Raw genomic sequence first — 5460 nt, 5'->3', positions numbered from 1 at the left:
TTGTCGTTTTGTATACCACTGTCTTCTGACCTTTGGTGTAGAGCTTAGATAGAGTTATTACCTTAGCACCAGGTCCGGATCTACGAAGTTCAGATTCCTCCAGGTGGGTGTTGTTTGGTTCTGGCTGTGTGCTCCACTTCTTTCTGCTGCAGGTATTAGAGTTGAACCCTTTGTGTCTCTGGCAAGATGTTCTGCTTCTGAATCAGCTGGGTGAGTCTTGCCTCTAGCCTCTTTGCAGGGAGTTCTGCTGAAGGGTTCTGTGCTGGGCCTGCAGCCTGGGTCGCATGAGGATCTGCGGCCCCTGGGTCGTCTCACTCACTCGCGGGGTCTGCGCTCTGGGTCTATTCAGGATCCGGAGGGCCCCGGTCATCTCAGTCACTCGCCGGGCCTGCGCTCTGGGTCTGTTCAGGATCCCGCAGCCCTCAGTCGTCTCCGATCTGTTGAGATTTTATATACCCTCTTGGTTCAGTTTTGGTAAGTCATATGTCTACAAACTTATCTAACAAGTGTTCGATGATATTTTTAATCTTGCTGTCTTTTTGTTGGCTGCTTCTTGCATAATATCAGTTTTATCAAGATAGTAAAAATAATTAACAATGAAATCCTACTTTTTTATAGAATTTATTTTAAAAGTCTGGATGCTATTTTTCTTAATAGCATATATTACAATATCTCCTCACACTGTGTAATATTTTTTGTTTGTTTTATAATTTATTTTATTTTGAAGAGTAAAAATAGAAGCAAAAACAAATGGAAAAAAAGACAGAAGCAGTTAACATACAACAGTGCCTATGTTACAGATTTTTTCCAACTAGGAATAGCTAATTAACAACGGTTGTTATCTATTTTTATCGCCAAATCTGTTGCTCAGATTAACAGATATAGTTAAACAAGATTGGGAAAATAATTGAATATTGGCATTTGCTTTCAAGAAATCTTAATTTCTTTCCTTTTTTTGTTTTAATTTATTTAAAAAATAATATAATAACTGATAAGACAATAAGAACGTTACACATTTAGAAGACCAAGATGAGAGGCATTCAACCATGGGTTTTGTATTACACCTTGCTGTCCTCAATGGTGTTGCTCAGATCGCAGATATCAGCATACAGAGTTAGGTGAAACTTCTAAATATTAACTGCTATTTTCAAAAACAAATGGAAATTATAACTACAATCATCTCAGCCATCCTGTATATATACTTGGATGTTTTCCCTCCTTCCTTTTTTCCTATCTTTTCTCCTTTCTCTCTCTATGTTATTTATCCTTACATTCAGTTTCTTTTCCATTTATTTTATTTATTTATTATGTATTTAGTACAAGGTCTACAGGATCTTACCATATAGAGTGGACTCATAGTGATCCTCCTGTTTTTAGCCTCCCAAGTACTGGGATTACAGGCGTGTGCCACCACTCCCAATCTCAATTGCTATATCAATGCTTCCCTGGGGCAGGGCAAGCACAGCATGCATGGGATTGAACCCTGGTCCCTGTATCTGCCTAAGCAGGCACTTTAGTCCGCTGAGCAGCTATCTGGCCAGCTCTCACTTTCTTTCCATTTTACTATATCTATTATACCATTCAGGCTTTATTTATTTTTTCAGGTTCTTATACTAGGGAGACAATACAATATTTACACATGTGGATCTGATTTATTTTATGTATTAGTATAGCCTCTAGTTGCAGCCACATTGCAGCCTTCTTTATAGCTGAATAGTACTCCATTATATAGTGTGACAGGTATATTTTGTTTTATAGAAGTTTGTGATTTTTAATGTAATGAAACTTATCAGTCTGCATTTTTGTATACATTTCATGACTCTTTATCTTGTTTAAGAGATTCATCTCCACATTGATAGACTAAGTTTATTTATACTTATTCCAAAATATTAAGATTTATTCCTTATATTTAGGCCATCAACTTGAATTTGGGGCTGGGGATATTTTTCCCATATAGATAGCCAATTGTCCTACCATCCTCTTTTGTATGATATTCTATTTCCCAATGATTCATAATCTGTTGCTCCTATTTTTCAACAGACCCCACATCTTAAGATTTCATCAGCTCTTAATGGTGCCACATTTGGGACTAGAACTCTCGGACATAAATCCTGAGGGGACAAACTATAGCAATAGTTTTACAAGTCTTTTATTAAATGCATTCTTAGGGCTATTTCTCTCACAAACATAATACCTCTCTTACTATACTTTGTGCTGTTTCCAGTTGTTACTGCCAGGAATCAGGCTGCAATGCAGTGCCTGCCTCGTGCTGCTCACATTTCTGTTGAGCGTGGTCCCGGTCACTTTCTCATGGCTCAGACATACTACCAAACATCTACAACTTAGAAGGAGAAGAGCTTTATTTTAGCTTATGTTTTAAATGTTTCAGTCTATAGTCATCTGGCTCCAAAGCAGAAAGGCATGATGGAGGGACTTAGCAGAGGAAAAGGTGTTCCCATCATGTGGCCAGAAAGAAATCATCAGAAGAAAGATTCTGGAAGAGAGACACACCCTTCCAGGTTATGCTCCCAGTTTCTTGCCTCTTCCAACCACACCTGACCTCCCAAGAACAAGTCAGTTTTGTCATCCCCATGATTGAACTTTTGGAAGTTCAATCACCTTCCAAAAGCCCCATCTGTGAGTGCATGAAGATCTTGGGGTACATCTCGATATGAGCCATGGCCCCCACAAGACTCAGGTCTGTCACTTTATGCAGAACGCATTTAGTCCATCTCCAAGAGTTACCACAGTCTTTTTTAAAAAAATAATTTTATTGAGAAACAAATAGCAATGAGACAGTTTCAAAACCAATTAGTAGGACAGTTTCATTAATACATGCCAGTCTTAACAGTTCCAGCACTACAGAAGAGTCCAAAGTCTCTTCTGAAATTTAAGGTAAACAATTACTTGTGAGTCCCTGGAAATACCAAAAGGAAAGTTAAAAATTGCCTACATACAATGGCACAAGGTGGAAATCTCCTTTCTAAACGGGAGGAATAGAGAGATAGAAACCAGCGGAACGAAAGCAATACTGAAATGCAGAAAGGCAAGCATCTTTTAGCACCTCGGGCAAATGGTGGTGAGGCGCAAACCCCAAATGGCTCGAGCAGCCTTGGCCCTGTGTACCAAATGCTACAGCTCCCATGCGATTTCTCCTGGGCTTGGCTTGCCCACCATCGTGGCCTTCCTCAGACAGCCCACATTCCTTGCTTCTCCACATTTTGAGGGTCTCTACTTTCTGCTTCACTCTTAGCAACTTCAAGCCCTGTCCTCATAAGGGCATTCTTTCTAAAGTATGGCTAGAAACCTCTCTGACTCCACAACTTTTGCATTCTACCTACCGGTAAAACCAGCACTATATGGATGATGCCAAGACCTGTCACCAGCTTGAGCAGTATCAAGACCCCTCGCATTATGGTTGTACGGGACACTTAGTGCCTGAATAGGTGAGCACTATGACCTGAATTCTGAAGCACAAATTCCCTGTGCAGGCCTTCTTGCCAAGGCTCTCTTCTAAAAGCAAAGTCTTAGTCTCTCTCTCTCTCTCTCTCTCTCTCTCTCTCTCTCAGAAGAATGAAGTCTTATGGATTCCCCACATGCTCTCAAGGGAGCTTTCCCATTGTCCTGATGTAAAATATGTAGCTTCTTTTAAATGCTAATCTTTTTTGCAATCATGTTCTTTTCTGCTCCAATTTTAAAGGACTTTCTGGTAAAACTGAAAACTTTTCACATAATCTTTCTGCATCTGATTTTCTGTACAAATGACTAAAACTGTCAGAAATCCTGATGCCTTGGCCTGAACGTTACTCTACCTAGAGATTTCTTCTGCCAGATTACTCTGCCTACCTACTCTCAGTCTCCTGCAAAGACTCAGGACATGAGCAAAATGTAGGCAGGCCTTCTGCTGACACGGAAGACACATGGTTTGTAGCTCATCTGCTTAATGAAGTCCTTACTTCCAACTGGACCTTCCCAAGCCTTGTCTTCACAGGCTGCATTTCTGTAGCATTCTGGGCTTTTGAACTCTGACCAGAATCTCACATCAAACCTGGCATATAGTATTTTAGGGTTTCTCTAGCTGTCATCTCCTAACTTCCACTATATCCTTTTGCCGTGCCTTCTTTCCTTGAAGCCAGCTGATTAAGGACTACAATTTTTAAACATGAGTCAAAATAAATATATCCTGTAAGTTGTGAGTGTTCAGCACCTGCCTGGTGTGTTGAGTTTTGTCAAAAGCTATTTCTGTATCTAATGATACAATAGTATGATCTCATCCTTGCTTCTTTTTATGTGATGTTTTACATTAATTGCTTTGTGTTTGTTGAGCCATCCCTGCATTCTTTGGGATGGAGCCTACTTAGCATATTTGATCAAGTTGCATCCTGTCTGTCAGAATCTTGTTCAGGATTTTTGTGTCAATATTCATTAAAGAAATTGACCTAAAATTTTCTTTTCTATTTGGGCCTTGATCTGATTTTGGGATCAGCGTAATGCTAGCTTCCAGCAATGAGTCCAGAAATACTCCTTCTTCAATTTCATTAGCAAGTTTAAGGAGTATTGGAATTAGATAGTCCCTGACGTTACTGTGGAAGTCAGCGACAAGTCTATAATTTTCTAGGCTTTTCTTGTTGGTGTGTGTGTGTGTGTGTGTGTGTGTGTGTGTGTGTGTGTGTGTTTGGGTAAATAATTAAAAGGCGAGGGAGATAAGAGAAATGTCAGTGAGAAATAGGAATGCAGACTCTTGGAGGTATTTTTATAACTCGAGTGAAGGGTTAGTGTTTAGAGGATTTGAGAGCACACCTGTGGATGCAGGAAAGCAGGTGTATAGGAGGGAAGAATGACAGACTGAGAGAAGCTCTGAGGTGGTGGAAACCTGTTGATATATTTGTGGTTAGTTTTGCTTCTCTTGTTTTTCCTTTTCTTCCACTTTCCCATCATTAGCTTCAACGTAATTTTATTTATTCATTTATTTACCTACCTACACACATACTTTTCTAAGAAAGAACTTGTATTTTAAAAGTTAAGGTCTTTGTCCAATAACAGAAGCAAAGCACAGGGACCATGTTTCAATCCCTGGCACCACATGTAGTGCCAGGCCACCACAGGGTGGGCTGAGCTGAGCCAGCCACACACAAAAAAAAAGGTCTTAAGGGCCAGCCAGATAGCTCAGCGGATTAAAGTGCCTGTTTAGGCAGACTCAGGGACCAGGGTTCGATCTCCAGTGTGTCATGATGGCCCCAACCCCAGGGTACACTGAAATGGTGATTGAGACTGGGTGTGGTGACATGTGCCTATAATTCCAGCACTTAGAAGGCTGAAAACAGGAGGATCACTATGAGTCTGAGTTCAATCTCTGGTTCTTCCAAAAAAAAAAAAAAAAAGAGTACAAAATGGTAAAAAAAAAATTAGATATGATACAAAATTTCATTAAGCAGATAATAGAAATTTAACTTTTTTTTT

The 5460-nt window shown here is 39.8% G+C and overlaps 1 protein-coding gene across 3 annotated transcripts in view; it reads left to right on the top strand.

Annotated features, from left to right (window-relative positions):
• Nucleotides 1-5460, top strand: part of LOC111813719 (phosphatidylinositol 3,4,5-trisphosphate 3-phosphatase TPTE2-like) — a 75114-nt gene that overhangs the window by 22122 nt on the left and 47532 nt on the right. The gene's annotated exons all lie outside the window — the stretch shown is intronic.

This window comes from Octodon degus, unplaced genomic scaffold (assembly GCF_000260255.1).
Source record: "Octodon degus isolate 3935 unplaced genomic scaffold, OctDeg1.0 scaffold00216, whole genome shotgun sequence".
In the NCBI taxonomy this organism is placed as follows: domain Eukaryota; kingdom Metazoa; phylum Chordata; class Mammalia; order Rodentia; family Octodontidae; genus Octodon; species Octodon degus.
This window is presented reverse-complemented; position numbering and strand designations above follow the sequence as displayed.